The sequence below is a fragment of the Pinus tabuliformis genome, chromosome 4_1 (assembly GCF_031772625.1).
Source record: "Pinus tabuliformis cultivar Carrire ecotype Pingquan chromosome 4_1, CPIR1, whole genome shotgun sequence".
Classification (NCBI taxonomy): domain Eukaryota; kingdom Viridiplantae; phylum Streptophyta; class Pinopsida; order Pinales; family Pinaceae; genus Pinus; species Pinus tabuliformis.
Window position 1 is genome coordinate 340,635,481 of NC_142303.1, and position 19,885 is coordinate 340,655,365.

The window sequence follows — 19,885 nt, forward strand, 5'->3', positions numbered from 1 at the left end:
TAGATCTTCAAAACTAGATCTCAACCTCTTAGTTACTAGTAGATCTTCAAATTGGATCTCAACCTCTTGGTTACTTCTGATTAAAAGATAATTCTTTGTCCATCCATGTTGGAAGGGTTTTCATTGTGGAATTTGATATTATTGAAGACATGTATCAAATTCTTAATTTAGGCCCATTGTTTTTGCTGAAAGGGATGAGAAATACAATTGTATATCCTCGAGAAAAACACACATAATCACATGACTAAACTACAGTTCTGTTGATGGTTTTGGATGCCGCCAACATGTAAGGGGATCTCTCCGCTATGAACTCCCAATTTGACCTCACACCATTTGGTGTAGGAGTCCCATCCAACTATATGATCCGGCCACTGTTGGAAAGGTTTCAAAGATATGCCTTGGTTACACGAACACATAAGATAATGCAATACCACTTTTGGGCAGCAAGTATGTGAGCTTTGTGAGACACCCATTATAAGACGCACAAAGGAACTTCTACGGTTGGTAAGGGAAAATGAGCCTCCGGTTAGAAAAGTAATAGTAGTATCTTAAGGGGGGATCTCGGAAGGAAGATAAAGACTTGTTGATTACCTGTAGATTAGTCCACATAATAAAAAACAATCACGAAATCATAACAAAAATTATTTAGGAATAACCATAACTGAGCAACAAATTAGTTCATTAACTTAGTATGTAACTAAAGCAACATATACCATAAACATAACAAGAATAGTCCTACTATATCTATGATACAAGTATGAAGAAGTGTCAACTCATAGAGCTTCTGATTAAGAATGAAAGATCCCATGTACATTGTTACATACGTGAAACACTATATCGAGTAGTGGAACATGAATCCACAGCTTACATCTCTAAACAATGATCTATCTCCTATGCACTACAAGAGAAGTAAAGGCAAAAATCCAAGAATCCAAGCCCTCCACTTGAGTTACGAGGAACTATTTATAACAAATAGCAATGACCTTTGAGCTTCCTCACGACTCTTCAACTCCTATGACTTTTCATATTCTATACATGACTAATTACATTCCATATGTGGCTATTCACATTCCACATGTGTCTCTTGGACTTCATTACATACCATTTATTATAAAAGACAAGTAACAAATGAGATGGTGGTTATATAAGACAAAAATAATAATAGGACAAAGTCGCATATTGAAAAATCATTTCTTCCTCACGAAGGTCATTTGTGATATATGTGTGTCATGCCCTAAAATATGTTGAGATGACTTTGAATCAAATTAGAAATTCCCCAACATACTACATCTTCACCTCTAGTGCCTCCATCAATATAGTCTTTGAGATTAACTGTACATTATTCCATATCCATGAAAGTTTCATATGATCTTTAACTTTTGCGATGGCATATTTTAGAATAATGTCTTTTGATCTAAAATCACCCGTAAATGACCTCAGAGAATTAATGGATAGATAAGATTGCGAAATACACAGAAATTAAAACAGTAAGAGAACACAGTAAGCAAACACATAAAACACAACAAGCTTAATAAGGAGTTCACCCAATCCTCCTGGGCTATGTCTCCTGGTCCAGCCTTCAGTGGTGGCCTTTCTATTGTGTCTTAAAAGTAGAGTTTTTACAATAATGAGCTCAATTTGAGTTTCACTTAATAGATGATGATCAGTAGGATTCTACTTGGATTCCCCAGGCCTCTAGAGTACAATGACTCCCCTTACTGAATCTCGACCTCAACTAGTCTCAGTGGTATGAGTCCAATTTGGTACTCAATACCTGACAGGTATGCACAAAAGAGTTGCTTGAACCTCTCAAGCCTTCTCTGCAGTTCACAGACTCTCAGACTCTCTCTGTCTCTATTTGCTCGATGCTACCTTTGCTCTGCAGGTCAGTTCAGCTTCTCTGTTCTCTGCAATTTGCTTCTCTCTCTCCTTCTGCCTCCTCTTTCTCTCTATTTGTTCATGGCTTAAAGCCAATATGCTCTCTGATCGTTCATTTCCGCTTCTCGGCTTCCTGGATCTCCTGCCTTTGTCGTCTTGAATTCCCTTGCTCTGCATCATCATCACCGTGTAACGTTTCATAGAGAGGTGGCCACCTATTTCCTCATGAACCGAGCATCAGTTCTCTTTGAATGGTCATTATTTCCATTGCTCCAAGATTGCCCATGAAATTGATTGCTCTTCCAACTCATCGGTCTTGTTGGACCTCAAATCTTATGTGATTCAGCCTATTTCCCCATCGAATCTAGTCATCTATCAAATCATTTCTCCACCATTGATCTTGAGCCTCTAGATCCTATGGTCTCCACCCATTTTGGGTGGGTAAGTAGCATGACCTTTACCCATCTCACATGAGCAGTTTTCTCTCTCATCTGACGGACGCATGTCACCCAGTGTATGGAATTGGGTGGGACTCGTTCGAAGCCACTTACCACTTGAAGCCCTCCCGATATCTTGCTGGTTTTAGTGTGGGACCCGCCTTCTGACGGAATCGGTGATTTCTGTACTGTTTTATGCTTTCCTCATGACCGAGCGCTTATGGGCTTTCCTTCACTAAGGGTGATTTTAGCACTAATCACGTATCATAAACTGCCTCTGTTTTTCGATTTGACCTCCCGTTTGTCAATTTGTGCCAGCGCGCAGTCACGATGGGCCAACGGTCTATGTGCTTTGACTAAGGGTCCTTGTTGTTCCGTGTTAACAACAAATTGCCATTGTTTAGAGGTTATTTCTGATAAGCTCAATATCCATAACACTTTGAATCTTGACATAATTTGAAACAGTCATGAAAACTTAGAGAATGTTTAAGGATCCAGTTTGGATCATGGCCTTCCCATTGAAAAATCTTTTGGACCACCAAAAGTTGGTTTTCAAGCATTGACTAAGTGAGGGTATAGTTGTCTCACTTGTCCAATCTCTATCCATTTTGCACCACTTGGTTTTGAACCCTTGAGTCCAATCCTGAGGTACTCAACATGTCTCCTACACGTCGTTCTCACCTTTCGTTCCAGAACTGTATCTTCCTATAATTCATTGAGATATTCAAGTAACAGATCATCAATAGAAGGAAATCGACTCTCCTCTTTGGGATCTCCAATTAATGAAGGTTCAAATAGTCTCAAGTTATCTGCATTAACGACTGAGTAGATGTGCATGTAAGTTGGCAAATCAAGGTGAAAAGCATTCTCACCAATTTTCTCAAGTATCTTGAAAGGTACATACCTTATTGGCTTTAGCGTTTTGCCTTCACCTTTCATTTTGTCTTTGCTAATATACAGTTAGACTTGATCGCCAACTTGGAAACTATGCTCCATCCTATGCTTGTCATGCCTTTCCTTGTACTTGGCTTGGCTCTTTTCCAACTGTTCATGTACTTCCTGGTGAATCTCTTGGATTTGTTTAATGAACTTGGTTGCCTTGTCCACATTACTGTGTCCATCAACCACTATGTCTTTACCAAAGAAAAAATCCAAGGGAGACCTTGGTGTGAAACCAAAACAGTTCTCAAAAGGAGATCTCTGTGTAGAAGAATGTTTTGCTCAGTTGTAAGCATGTTGCACATAACAAAAATGTTCATCCCAAAGTTTGGGATGCTTGCTGCAATAACCTCTCAGCAACTGGATCACTGTCCTATTGACCACTTCTGTTTGGCCATCTGTTTGAGGATGAAAAGCTACACTCTTCTTCAGTTTGGCCAATAACAAAACCTTTGCAGCTGTGCAACTGTTTTACTTACCCTAAAGTGACCTAATATTAGCGAAGTGTGTACTTCTCGAATTGTCTTTACTCTTTCAATTTGTGGAATGCATATCTTCCCACAATGATATAAGAGTTGTTCCTTAATATGATAATCCAATTCTTCTACTTGTTTGCCTTGACTTATAGTTGCATATACATCTTTAAAATCTATATCTTGAGCATATTGTTCAATGTAGCTCTCATGCAATACTGAATTATGACTAAGTATAGTAGATGCATTTATAATTGGTCTATATAACATATCTGCAACTTTATTGTGTATGCCCTTTTTAGATCTAGTGACTAAATGAAACTGTTGTAGAAAACCCATCCATCTATAGTGTCTTGATTACTACAACTTAGTTTGGGTGTGTAGATATTGAATTGGTTGATGATCGGTATGTATAACTATCTCTTTTCCCATTAAGTAATGTTTCCACTTTTTCACACTCTGTACTAATGCATACAATTCTTTTTCATATGTGGGATAGTTAACTACTGCAGAATTAAATGTCTTGGAATGATAACATATGGGTTTACCCTGTTGTATCAACACTGCTCCCATGGCATAGTCGTTGGAATCCGTTTGAATCTCAAATGGTCTTTGAAGATCGGGTAGTGCTAGTATTGGTGTTGTACTAATCTTTTCTTTCAAGGTGTCAAAGGCTTTCTGCTATTTTCCTCCCCACTGAAACACCTTGTTCAATCCTGTTAAAGCATGTAAGGGAGCTACAATTAAGGAAAAGTTAGAAATGAACTTTCTCCAAAATTGTTTTTCTCGTAAGAAGCTTCTAACTTCTGTAGAAGATTTAGGTTTAGGTTAGCTTACAATGACTGCAACCTTAGAGGGATCTATCTTCAATTCACCACCCCCTACTATGTGTCCCAAATAATTTAAAGATGTTTTTCCAAATTCACATTTTGAGAGTTTAACATAAATATTTTCTCTTTTCAAAACATCTAGGGTCTGCTTAACATGCTTTAAATGTTCTTCCCATGTTTTGTTGAATATAAGAATGTCATCCAAATATACAATAACAAAATCATCAAGAAAAGGTATGAGTACTGTTATCACTCAGGTTGTCCCTTTTGACTCCCAAAGGGATACGGCCGAGGTAACCACAAACCAACTTTGGACTGTAGGCCCTAGCCTGCCTACATTCAGAGAGGGCTCTCTCTTTATGATTTAGCTTTGCTGAAAGGGGTGATTTTAGGCTAGATATGATGCACAGGGTTTTGATTGAGTTTTGGCGGGAAAACTGACACTTTCAGGCAGAGAGGCTGAGTATAGTCTGAATGTTTCAAACCATTGGGCGTGGAGTCGAGGAGGGGAACTGCTGGTGTTTTTCTTTAATAACAGTGAGGGGAAAATGGAGCGAGATAACTGAGGCAGAAGCAACTTTCAGGTTCAAGGGATGGCAAGAATTCTAAAGAAAGAGAGGCAGTTAAGAATCTCTCCAACAGATTAGAAGGGGAAACAACAAGGCGCTACCTAGGAGCAGTTAAGAATCCCTAGATAATTGGCCAGAACAGGTGAACTGGGGTAAACATGAGCCAAAAGGAATTCAATGTTCATAACCAATTCATTCAGAAGAAAACATCAAGAAACAACAGGAATTGAGCATAGAGAGTAGTTAACTAATTCTAGGCTATTCTTTCTTCCTCCTATTTAGATAATGGCAAACACATAAACAGAGATAAGAGGCACTTATTGCTTCAGGCCGCAGCACAGGAATTCCATCTCCAACTCTTGAGCACATTCATCAACAACAGACAGTTCGTTCTCCAAGCTTTTAAGCAATCTTTGATTACAGAAACTTTCAGGTATACACAGCGAGTCTCTAGTGAAAATTATCAATTGACCAACCCTTAAAACTATACAGAGGGTGGTATATATAGGGAAAAACTCTCTGCAGAGTTTCCTTTATTACATTTTGACCTAATTAGGTCATAAAAATGACTACTTGACCTAATCCTATTTATAAATAAATGCAAAGAATGTCTCGGGCCGTGCTCAGGGCCGACGTGTCAAAACTAAATGAATGATGCTGTCCTCGGTGGCTTGCTGCAGTGTTTTCTGCAATAAATGGGTATGGGTCTCTGCTTCCTTGCTGTCCTGGTGCCTTAAATGTCTTGACAGTGATTTGAAAGCAAGGATGGGCTGATGCTTATCGATTTGATTTTCTGGGGGCTTCATCAATGTTCAGGTGCCTCGCGCCCCTAAAAGATCATGACTGATTCTCTCTGGCGTCCTTTCTTCCACTAATACTCTCTGACAAAATCTGGGCTGCTGATCTGCTGTGCTGCGTGTCTAATCACCAGTAAATGGCCGCTGTTCGGCCTCTGTATCATCTGGAATTGTCTTCTGATCATTTTGGTATGCTCTGTGAAGAAAACAGATCATTTTTGCGCCTTTTCGGGCTTCCTAGGGCCGCATGGGGCGAAGATTCCTTAAAGATTCCCTGAAGATTCTCCATTCTGGCCCAAAAAATCTTGCGATGAGCGATTTGCGCTAGGCGCAGCGCAAATCGCTCATCAAAAACTGCCTCAGAATTCGATTCCGGGGCTCCGAAGTGCGATTTTCGCGCCTCTGCGTCCAAAAAAGGGCTGATGACGTCAGCATTGTACGGCGGGTGACGTCAGCATGACGTCATCATGGCGACGTGGCGGTATGACGTCAGCATGACGTCATCTCGTATAGACGATGACGTGGCAGGTACGGTGGCAGGACAAGTGGCAGTGACGTGGCAGGAGGCCACGCAGGCGGGTGACTCATCGGATGACTGTACAGGGGGGGTGACGTGGGCTGGTGACTGTGCAGGGGTGACGTGGGCTGTGACTTCACCGGGCGGTAACCAGTATTTGGCACACCGCTTATGGGGGATGGCGGTTTCGGAGGGAGGGGCTCCGCCACAGCCCGGCGCTTGACGCGTGGCGGGAGTACGGCGGCAAAACCGCCGAACTCCCGGACGTTAAAGGTCGGGCGCGTTGGGGATGAGGATGCCCGCCAGCCATTGATCTGCGGGGCTGTGGATCGGACGGCTGGCAGCGAACGCGACGGGACAGGGGGTTAATGGGAGGGAATATTCGCAGGAATATTCCGAGTTTAATGTGCGCGGCAGATGGGTTAGAACTTAGGGAAATGGGTTTAAGGGATTTTTACAGCAGTGGGGTGAAGTTTTACAAGGGGAACATGAAAACATGGGTTTTTTTTTTTGGGGGTTTGTGGGGTTAAGGGAGAGGTTACTAGCTGACCAGATGTCGAACTAGCTCCTTAATGACGCGGATGGGCTAAAAACAGTCCCAGATGGACTGAAATTTCCCGGACTTAGTAGAAAGTATGGCTATATTGCCAGGGAGGGGTATTTACATAGGGGGATTTATATACATGGTTTTAATAGGGGGAGGGAAAAACTAATAGGGAGTTACATAATAAGGGCGATGAGAAAAGGAGAGATGTTAGTGAACTCCAGCCTGAGTGCCTCCAACTGAAAAAACTGCCTCAAAGCAAAAATGGATTGCTTTATCAAAACTGGAACACAGCAGTGGCCTTTAGACCAGCCTACTCTTATGGATACTCTTTGGCCATCTGTAGCAAATATGGAGCATTGCAGCATGCATAGCACGACATATTTGGCATGTAAAACTGTCGATCATGAAAGATGATTAACCTGCTGCAGCAGGAGGCTAACAAGTACATCATTCATTACTCTCATGAAAGTAGCAGGAACATTATTTAAGCCAAAAGGCATAATCAGCCACTCATACAATCCCTGCATTGTTTTGAATGCAGTCTTCCATGCATCTTATTTTGCAACTCTGACCTGATGATAGCCACTATGCAAGTCTAACTTAGAAAAATAAACAGCTTCCTTTAACTGATCTAATAGATCATCTATGCGAGGAAGGGGATAACAATTTTTGATTGTTATCTTATTCATTGCTTGCTAATCAATGCACATTCTCCATCAGCCATCTTTCTTTTTCACCAAAATGATTGGAGAACCACATGGTGATGTGCTAGGCCTGATGAACCCCTTCTCGAGAACCTCCTAAACATTCTTCTTGATTTCTGCATTCTCTAAAGCGGACAACCTGTACATTCCGATGTTAGGCAATGGAGCATCTTGCTGCAAATTAATATCATCCACTATTTTCGTTTTGGGTGGCAGACCTTTAGGTTCTTGAAACAAGATATCATATTCTGAAACAACTTTTTCTAAATCAGCTTGCTGTCTAGCATCAAAGCCCTCAAATACATTGGTTTTATCAGGTTTCCTTTCCTTTACAACCATCAGTAAAAATTGTTTGCATGAATTTACAATTCATTTGATCTGCCTTGAGTTTATGAGAGTATAATTATTCTTGAGCTTATGAGCTCTTACAATATATTCGATTCCATCTTTAACGAGTATATACTTGTTCTCAGCTCTATAGAAAATATTTTTTCTATCATACAAGTAGGGACTTCCTAAACCAATTCCACATATATCCAAAGGAACTATATCTAACTCAACCTCATTCACAAATGCTGACCCAAAAGAAAACTTAAGTTTACATTGTCTAGTCACTTGTAGTTGTGCTTTATCACATAACCAATCTAATGGATATAGCTTCTTGTGAGGTGTAGTCAGTAATCCAAACTTCTTTACAATTGCTTCAGAAATTAAATTTACTTGTGAGTCATTATCAAACAAAGTATCAATCTTTTGATGATTGGAAATAACTCGAATATGAAAAAGCTCACGTCGTTTCCTCTCATTTTCTTCATTATTAGTAGATTGTGCATAATTACTAGTAAATGCTTCAGAATTTTTACCTTTTATACCGGTGGATACAATGGTTGTTTCATCTCCTGAGTTTGACCCCAAATCTTTCTGAATAGTTGCAGAAGTCTTCTTCTTCTTGCCCTCTAACTTCTTAGGTCTCAGCTCCGGATGCAAAATCCAACAGTGCTCATCATCATGCCCATCCTTCTTACAGTGAGTGCATGAAGACTTATTTTTCTGTGTAGTGTTGGCCTTCCTCTCTTTTCATTTCTATTTTATTTTCTCCTTACTCTTGCTTGCAATGGGTTTGGATGATCCCCCAACTTCTGGGTTCCCATTCTTTCCTCTAGCTTCTAGATGCGTAGCTTGAACGGATACCTCATCTATAATAGTGGGATTAAACATGAGGATAGTGTGCCTCATGTGGCTGTGTAGAACACCTATGTACTTCAATAGTCTTAGGTGAGTCTAATGAAATTCCTAGAATCAAAGATCTTTTCCAAAATTCTTGGGTGTAACCTTGTACTCTTTTCCCTTTCAATTGGTGAAGAGTTTGCCATTTCATCATGGCTTGCTGCATGTAAGCTAGTGGATAGAATTTCTTTTCGATTGCAGAAAAAAATTCACTCCAAACAGAAAGAATATTACCATGTTTCTTCATGTCAGCTTGTGTCCTGCCTTCCCACCATACCAAGGCAATGCCTCCAAGGCGTAGGCTCACCAGCTGAATCTTACTTTTGTCTGAGTCAATGCTTTGCACTCTACAATAAACATCAATTAATCTGATCCAATTATCGAGCTTCTCTAGATTCAACTCTCCATCATATATGGGTAAGTCAAATTTAACATCTAATTTAATCAAAGATGTCTTCTTTTTATGTTCAAGGCTATTAGGAGGCGTGAGGAATTTTTATTCTTTCCCTTTACCTTTGGAGTGGTCATGGAGGAGATATTCTTTTTCTCCTTTGTCTTGTTTGAAGCCTGATGAATATTCATCTTTATGTTTCCTAAAGTCCCTATACATTTCCTCCACCATGGACCTCATGGCCAGGAAACTATCTAAAAATTGGGGGTTTGGTCCCAAGGGAGTTTCTTCTGACATTTTCTTCTTAGAATAGAATCTTCCAATTTCCAGGTTAGTTTCAGCCAATTCTCCTTCTCCTAATTTAAACTTTGATCTAGTTAGCATTCAACAACAAAATCCAGCACAAGCTTGTCTAACCTTAACAACCTAGTGCTCTGATACCACTTGATCTGAAATCACCCGTAAATGACCTCAGAGAATTAATGAAGGTATTACAGACTCATGTGTTGGGGTGTGCCTATGTTATTTTATGCAACAGATTGATAAGATTGCAAAATACATAGACACTAGAACAATAAGAGAACACAGTAGGCAAACACATAAAACATAACAAGCTTAATAAGGAGTTCACCCAATCCTCCCGGTCTATGTCTCCTAGCCCAGCCTTTAGTGGTGGCCTTTCTATTGTGTCTTAAAAGCAGAGTTTTTACTATAATGAGCTCAATTTGAGTCTCACTTAACAGATAATGATCAGTAGGATTGTACTTGGATTCCCCAAGCCTCTAGAGTACACAAACTCCCCTTACTGAATCTCGACCTCAACTATTCTTAGTGGTATGAGTCCAATTTGGTACTCAATACCTAACAGGTATACACAGAAGAGCTACTTGAACCTCTCAAGCCTTCTCTGGAGTTCACAGACTCTCGAACTCTCTTTGTCTCTATCTACTCGATGTTGCCTTTGCTCTGTAGGTCAGCTTAGCTTCTTTGTTCTGTGCAATTTACTTCTCTCTCTCTTTCTGCCTCCTCTTTCTCTTTGTCTGTTCATGGCTTAAAGCCAATCTGCTCCCTGATTGTTCGTTTTTGCTTCCTGGCTTCCTCGATCTCCTGCCTCTGTCTGCTCAAATTCGCTGGCTCCACGTCGTCATCGTTGTGTAACGTTTCATAGAGAGGTGGCCAACCATTTCCTCATGAACCGAGCGTCAGTTCTCTTCGAACGGTCGTTATTTCCATTGCTCCAAGATTGCCCGCGAAACTGATTCCTCTGCCAACTCATCGGTCATGCCGGACCTCAAATCTTATGTGACTCATCCTATTTTTGCGTCGAATCTGATCATCCATCGGATCATTTCTCCACCGTTGATCTACAGCCTCTAGATCCTACGGTCTTCGTCCATATCGGGTGGGTAAGTAGCATGAGCTTTACCTGTCTGATGTGAGCAGTTTTCTCTCTTATTCGCCAGACGCGTGTCACCCAGTGTATGGCATCGAGTGGGACTCGATCGAACTCGCTTACCACTTGAAGCCCTCCCGATATCCTGCCGGTTTTAGCATGGGACCCGCCTTCTGACGGAATTGGCGATTTCTGTACGATTTATGCTTTCCTCATGACCGAGTGCTTGGGGGCTTTCCTTCATTGAGGGGGATGCCCTGCGATACACTATTAGCACTTTAGCACTAATCGCATATCAAAACTACCTTTGTTTTTGGATTTTACCTCCCGTTTGTCAATTTGTGCCAGCGCGCAGTCACCATGGGCCAACAGTCTGCGCGCTTTGACTGAGGGTCCTCGCTGTTCTGTGCTGACTACAAATTGCCATTATTTAGAGGTTATTTCTGATAAGTTCGATATCCATAAGACTTTGAAGCTTGACATAATTTGAAACAGTCATGAAAGCTTAGAGAATGTTTAAGGATCCAATTCATATCATTTTTGGTAACCTATAAGCCCGTGTTCTATTGTTTTCTTGATCTACTCAATGTATTGTGTGACCTCATGGGAGATGAATTCTCTTCCTCTGATTTCTTCAAGTGATCCTATTGTGCGCATCCCATTTTTATGTGTTAGAGACTTGAAACCATTATACGATCAATTATAAGCAACAATAGTACTAATCGAATGTTCCCTAGGACACATGTAGTTATGACGGTGGAATATCAGCCAAACTTTATCTATGTCTTCGACAATCCTTTGCTTTTTTCTAAATGCTGCGCAGCATCGGGATACTTAGCAGCCCACTCCCAAAGTTGGTCAACTGCTTTGTTTGTCACTTTCAGGAGTTTCACAAATTCTTGTGCTTTCTTCTAAATGCTAAAAAGAGGAGCCACCACTTGTTGTAGAAGTATCATCTCATCGTATAACCATGCCATGGTGTCCTCCATTGACCCCAGTTCCTCCTGCATGGCTGAATTCCATTCTATGATGTTAAAGCTCTATGAAGATAACCATTGATTCTCCACTGCAAGATGTTTTGTCTGTTGCTTCACTGCAGCAATTTCTCTCCTTAATATAACATTCTTATTCAACATATATTCAGATTTGTCCCATGTTTTTGTAGAAGAAGCAACATTTCTCACCTTGTTTTCCCTAGGATTCCTTCTGGTATAGGCAATTATAACCTTTTCTATGGAAATTGAGACAAGATTCTAAGGATTATTCAGGAAGCATTTATGCCTCTACTACATGATCCTCTTCTTCAATTAATCAAACATGACACTGCATACATCCATGACTTTGTCTACCAATGGAGGTGTGATCCCCATCTATCCAAATGGAATATTACCTCTTGTGATAGGAGGTTCTTCTGGAGAACCTAGTTCATCATCGATGGGTTGGATGATATCTTCTTCCTCCAACTCTTCGCCTTCTATCTCCTAAGTCAATTGTTCTTCTTCGAGTCTATGTGCTGATTCTACCTCCTAGGATTGCCTTTGTTTTTCATCTTCTATTCTTCTACTTTATTCTTCTTCTCATTGCTTCTCAAGCAACTCATCCTGCTTCCTCTTCCCCTCTTATTCTACTCATCTCCTCTCATGTAATGCTTGAATAGCTCCTGTTTTCAAGGGATCAACTTTCCATTTCCTGCTACTCTCGCCTATCAAATCATATATGGTCCTCTTCTTAGGAGATATTTTCCTTACTTGAGGGGTTATCCTCTCTTCCTCTTAGACCTACATGTCTTGAGCTGGTGGATCTTGGGGTGAACTAGTCTCCATCCCTAGATGTGCCTTCCTAACTAAATTATATAGTTCTTTGCCTTCTCATCTTCTACTGCAGACATTGATGAATACCCCAAATTGAAACCGATCCTTTGACACTCTCTTGGGATCATATGCATAAAAGTCATTCGTTGTGAAGTACAAGCAATCTGAGTCTTGTATTTCTGTTTTTTCTGCCTTGTGGCTCTCCAATTCATATAGTCTAATCCTCAAAGGGAAGGTGGGCCAAGAGGCTTTCTTCCTCTTGTGAAAAAATCTGGACAAAACCTTGTTATAGATAACCTATCTTTAAAATATAACATTTTTTATTTCAATAACTTAATAATCTTATTAAAATGTTCCCTAACTCGATTTTTCTAATTTATCACTTTATGACCTAAAGGCTTAAAAAAGTGAACATAATAAATTTAATATCTTCTTTTACACACTTATCTAAACCATGCTTTTCCACAAAAGGCATATCATAAGTTAACTTACAATGATGATAAAGTATGATTTAACTTATAAAATAAATTAATATTAAATAATATAAAATAAATATATTTATAGTACAAAAATAAATAACTTTTTTATATCAAACAGGAGAATGGAAATATTTTTCTCAAAATTAATAAAATTTTAAAAACTATATAATCTATAAAGAGAAATTATTAATCAAAACCTTTTTGCAAATTAAAAATAAAACCTGAACTACATCACAAACTAACTATTTTGAAACTTGAGCTCCATCCCAAACTAACAATTGGCAATCACATAGCAAGTCAAGGCATAATGTTACTAAAGAAGCCATCCATATGGATGGTTCATGCACTAAACAATTTTTTCATAAAAGGCAGAAGAATGAGCTACAAGATAATATGAAATGTGTTACAATCTAGAAATGGATTATTTTTTATGAAAGGCTTAAGTGAAAATATAGTCACTTGCATATTATAAGCTTAATAAAAAATGTTAGTATCCCTCATGGTATTGTAGCAAGTAAATAATCTAAAAAGTTACTTTATCTATCTAAAAAGTTACTTTATGGATGTGTAGGAACTGAAGTTAAATTTAAATTTGCTGGTAATGAAGAATTCTTCATTTAAGGCAATAGTAGATTTTTCTTCCCTTCTTTCTATGAACATATCAACCTAAAATAATCCTTGGAATGAATTTTATTTCCAAACCGCTTTAAATAATCATTAGAATGAAACTTTACCTAAAATAATCCTTGGAATGAATTTTATTTCCAAACTGCTTTAAATAATCATTAGAATGAAACTTTTAATTTTGAAAGGCACCTCCTTTTTACTCCCTAGAAAAGTTAGTGGATGACTCTTAATAAACATGTTTTTGTACACAATATTTTCTTTATAATCTTATTTTGTAGAATCATATATTTGTGATAACTAATTTGAACTTATTTTTAAATTTCTATTAATTTCCATTTTATAGAGTTATTCTCGTTCGATATTTTGTTATAGGATGAAGGAAAAGGAAAGAAGAGTAGTATTCTAATTAAGATTCATTTAGGTGAGATTCTTCAAAATAATTTATAAATATATAATCACTTTTAAGGTTTTATCACTAGTGAGTATTTTTACAAATAAATTTTGTTAGGTATCTTTTAAATTCTAGATTTTTAAATTAGGAGAATTTTGACGTCTAAAATGGGTCTTTTAAGGAAAATAATAAAATATTAGTTAAAGTACTAAATAATAGTTATGAATTTATAAAGAGAAAAAAACTACCATTTTTACTATATTTTCGATTTATCTCTTTATAGGTTTACTCAAATTTCAAGAATAGACCCACATTGGATGTTGAATTAAATTCCACATCCAACAAGTACCCACTTTGCATACTTCTAAATAGACCCACATCAGGAAAAATTGAAAATACGTGAAAAAATTGGGTTGAACATGTTTGTTGATGTGTTTTTAATTTATTTTTTTATGTGTGTGTTAATTTTAGATAATAATGGTATGTTTTATGCTTAACACAATTTACTTCAATATTCCTTATCAGCCCAATGAAAATTTCCGGTTGTTTCCAGTAGCAATCACATTAACTTAATCACATTGACAGTAAATGCAGATAGAACATAAAAACATGTACATAAGACAAGCCAAGATAAGAGCATAGAAGATTTGGTGGATGCCAAGGAAAAACCCCAATGTGTGGAAAACCCTTTGATCAAATCTTCTTATTATTATTCAATAGTTCAACAGAGAGAGAGAGAGAGTACGTAGATCAAATTTACTTTCCCAATACACAATCAAAACAACGCTTTCAAAATTAGCAATCAAATGCAGTCAATTGTAGTCCTAACCAGAAAGTCAACATTGGTCAAATAAGCAACAAAACGTCCTCCAAGAAGCTCGATCAACTGTAGTCCAGTTTGACCTTCAGGGAGGGTCAAATTCAAGCCAAAATAGTCCACCCAACCTTAGTAAAACTTGATCAAAATTAAGTCAATGTTGTGGTCAAACAATCAAGTCAGCGAAGGTTAAACTGCCCCAAATGCCTCAATTTATGTGTCAACGAATGTGACCTCAAGTGGTTGGAATTTTCCAGAGAAAAACACAGTCAAAGATAGTCAAACAACCCTTGGTCAACGCTATTATGTATTTTGAAATTTCAGCATGTTCTTGTCTCTGAAATTTTTGTCCTCTTGCCACACGTGCAGAGAGAGAGAGAGAGAGAGAGAGAGAGAGAGAGAGAGAGAGAGAAGAACCCAAGTTGTCTGAACCAATATAATGTTTGGAGAGATAATGACATGTGAGTGATTCATGTCCAAATGAAGAGAGAGGTCACTCTTATTTATACAATTTGTTTAGGGTGAGAAGACACATCCAATGGGCTTCTTGAGCCTAGATTTGACTGATGCCGACCTTGACAATTTGTGCACGAAAGAGAATAAATTCAAAATTGCACTTCTTCTTCTCCGAATGAGAAGATATTTATATAAAAAATGGACCTCTCGAAAAGAATAATTCAATGAAATAATCATCTCCATCATATGAGTTGTACCAAGGTGGAATTTGGTGCTAGTTTCCAATTTTAATACTCCCTCTGAACTAGGGAGAATTCCACCTACCAACCCATCTCTATCATCATATCATCATGTCATCATGTCATCATGTACCATCTCTGTCATCACTTCTCTACTCTTCTCTGTTGAACCATGAAGTAATAATGAAGAATAAGTGATCAAGAGTGAGTCACAAGACCTTACCACTCTCCACTAACAAAAGTCAATCCTTCATCCCAGATCAAGTTGTTGAACACCTACTTCTAAGTCATAGGGAGTACAACAATCGGTAGTGCTATGGTCCTGAATCACTTTTCCCAACTCATTGGCCAGATGAGAGGTACTTCACATGAGTCCCAGACTACATGGGTAGGATGTGTGTTGGGGCACTGATAGGAGAAGGTGAACCACTCATCCTGCTTATATGCCATAGGAGAAGGTGAACCACTCATCCTATGCATATGTTGATCATAGGGGAAGGTGAACCACTCACCCTACATACATGTGTCCACAATCATAGGGGAAGGTGAACCACTCACCCTACACACATGTCAACCATCATGGGATATCACGGGGGAAAGTGAACCACTCACCTTGTATCTAGCGCACCACTAGGGGAAGGTGAATCACTCAGCCTATGGTCGCTCATAGCTCCAAGAATTACCCCAAGCCCCTAGGAGCTCCCAGAGCTTAGTTTTCAACTCATATGGGACCCTCATATGAGGATCCTTCCATGACTCCAAGTCTCTCTCAGAAGGTTAAGAAGTTTACCTTCCCAATGGATTTGTGAGAATGTTTGTGACCTACTCATTCGTCCTGATGTGTTGGAGCCTTATTGCTCCCTGTTGTACCATATCCTGGATAAAGTGGTACCTGATTTCAATGTCTTGGAGCGGTTGTGGAACACGAGATTCTCTGAAAGGAAAATCCCATTCTTGTCATCGCATAATATCATAGTGGTATCTAGCACATGCTAAAATAGCTCACTAAAGATCTTCCCTAACCAAAAAACTTCATAGCAAGCCATACTTCCAACAATGTATTTTGCCTTGGCGATGCTTAAAGCAACTAATTTTTGCTTCTTTGTCATCCAAGATATTGAAGCAGACCCAAAATAGAAGCAACACCCAGACGTACTCTTACGATCCACCACACTGTTAGCCCAGTCAACATCTATATATCCATGTAGCCTCAAATTCTTGACAGTGTATCTTAGACCATATTGGATTGTGCCATAGAGATATCTCAATAGATTCTTAGCAGTAATCCAATGAAAGTGATGTGGCTCAACCATAAATTGACTCAACGTGTTCACAATGAAGCATACGTCAGGATGAGAGTTGACGAAGAACATCAGGGCCCCCACAAGTTGTCGATGCTCAGAAGGGTTCACTAATTTGGGCCCAACAACACTTCCACATAGCTTCTTAAATTGGAGTTCCATCGGAGTAGACACGAACTTGCAATCCACCATCCCACATCTCTCAAGAAACTTCACAATGTATTTTCCTTAATAAAGGAAAATCTCACCTAGCTTTTGCTAGACCTCTGATCCTAGGAAATAATGCATCAAACCTAGGTCCTTCATCTCGAATTCCGAAGGCAACACCCTCTCGCATTGATGAATGAGAGGTTCATCACCCATCATAAAGAGATCATCAACATAAAGGACTAGAATGAGAAGTATGTCCTTTTCATCCTTGAAATAAAGGTCTGGGTCAATATCACTCCTTGTAAATCCTAGCTTCATAAGATAACTATCAATCCTCTCATACCAAGCCCTAGGGTCTTTCTTCAAACCATAGAGGGATTTCTTCAACCTGCATACATGTGTCTTACAATATTGAATTTTGAACCCCTCAGGTTGTTCTAAATAGACTTCCTCTTTAAGCGGGCCATGCAAGAAAGCAGTGTTGACGTCCATTTGGTGTAAGCTCCAACCTTGCAAGGTAGTAAGGGCTATGATAGAACAGGTGGTGGTATATTGGGTATCCGATGAAAATATATCATCATAGTCTACTCCTTCCCTTTTAGAGAAGCCTTGAACAACAAACTGGCCTTGATCTTTTCAACAACCCCATCAACTCCATGTTTGATTTTGTAAAGCTATTTTTAAGTGACCATAGACTTGTCCTTGGGTCTGGCAACCACATCGCAGACATCATGCTTCGTGATAGATTCATATTCCTTGTCCATTACATCCTTCCAGATTTAGTGTTTCATGACTTCTTCAAATGTACAATGATTAGATTGTACAATGGTACTCATGGCAACTAACTACCCTTGGTACTTATTTTACTTATTTCTATCACGAAATCATCCCCTTTGTGTAATATGTCTCTCAACATCTTCAAGAGTATCATGATCCACAAAGGTATTTTTTCTTGAAGTATAGGGCTCACTAGGAGGTGTATCAATGGGATCCATCGGACCTTCAACATCGGGCATCAGATCATCCGTAGGAGATTCATCCTGCTTTCTTGCATCATCATCATTGTCCTTCCTAGGGATAGGATGATCTTCGACTTTCCTAAGGGGAAAAGCTTCATCGAAAGTTGCATCATGACTTATTTCCACTTCTCTTTGACCAGAAACACAAATTATATATGCCTTCGAAGTTTCACTCTAGCCTATAAACATTCCTTTCTTCCCAAATGCATCTAGCTTGTTTCTTTTCTCTTTCAGTACATCAAAATATATAGGACAACGAAATTTTCTAAAATTAGAAACATCAGGTTTCTTACCATAGAAAATTTCTTCAGGTGTTTTGAAGTCCAATGCTTGATGTTGGCCTCTACTGTGAACATACAAAATGGTGTTGGAAGCTTCTCACCATAAGGACTTCGGTAGACCTTGGTCATGAAGCATGGCATGGGTGGCTTCTATGATAGTTTGATTCTTCCTTTTGACAATTCCATTTTTCTTAGGAGTGTATGTAGTAGTAGTCTTCCTCTTGATGCCATCTCCTCTACAATAGTCATTGAATTCATTTGACTCATATTCAACCCATTATCTGTCTTTAATATTTTTATCTTCTTCCCTATTTGATTCTCAACCAAGTCTTTGAAAGAGCGAAACCATTTGAACACTTCATCCTTTTTATTCAAGAAATATATCCATGTTTTGTGAGAGAAGTCATACAAAAAAATTGCATAGCACAAATATCCTCCCAAAGATGTCACGGGCAAAATACCTCATAGATCAGAATGAACGAATTGAAGAATATCAGTAGTTTGACTTTGACTTGAGGGGAATGGTTCCATTGTGTGTTTTCTAGCTACACAAACCTAACAAACACCTTCATGATCTAAGTTGAATTCGGGCATACCTGTGATCATCTTCGTTACATCAAGTAAGGCTTTGTAATGAAGGTAAATAAATCTTTGGTGCCTGTTGTAGTACTTAACAACCCCCATTTGAATTTATTTTAGCTATATATTAAATAATGGGAACCCTTTTGAAATCAAATAAAATTTGTTAGTCCTAATAAAGATAAGACAATTTTTAAGTTTCTGTAAATAACCCTCTTATAAAGGTTTCATATATCGGAATTATATATAAGAGGATTTAAGCCACGCACATATTTTAAAACCCGATAGGCCTTTCATTATTTATGATAATGTATTATCGAGTTACTCATATTAAAACATTCGAATATAGTAACATTCCTTATAGGAAATTTACGATAAAAAAATCCTCAATACAACTTCCCCGATATCTAAAGAATAAAGTGGGCACTTCCTTTATATTTAATATTTCAAATAACAACTGAACCACAACATTCCCACTTGGCATACCAGAGCTCCCAAATATCATAACTTTCATCCAAGCACCATCTCAAAACCTCTAATACCTGATATCCCCAGTACCAAATGCTTCTGATTCTTGCAAACTACCGATATTGTGATGTTCCGATATCTTACACTCTCGATGCCCGATATCTCCCATATTCTCCACTCTGTTATCCCAACCCTCTAGTATTCCCACTCTGCTTAAATCAAAACTTTACATATCGGATGGCACACATTAAAGTCCCCACTATTCCAAAATGCCGATATCAAACCCCTGGCAATCTGCCGGCCTACACTTATGACCTTTTAATCTTTGAAAAATATATATTGAGAGTCCCAGATATCGTAACTTTTAGAGTGAAACAACAGGATTTCTTCGATAAAAATCCTTCGATATGCTCATGTGTCCATCACCCACATGAATCCACATTTTTCATTTAATTTCCAAAAAGTGGAGAATTTATGGTTTTCGAAGTTCTAAAACAACATTCATTTTGAATTAATATTGTCATGATTCGCCCTTTAAAGATAGAAATTGTTATGGAAATTCGTT

At 38.6% G+C, this 19,885-nt stretch overlaps 1 pseudogene; it reads right to left on the reverse strand.

Annotated features, from left to right (window-relative positions):
* LOC149175667 (benzyl alcohol O-benzoyltransferase pseudogene) overlaps positions 1–19,489 on the reverse strand; it is a 32,688-nt pseudogene extending 13,199 nt beyond the window's left edge.
* Positions 19,490–19,885: the final 396 nt, after the last annotated feature.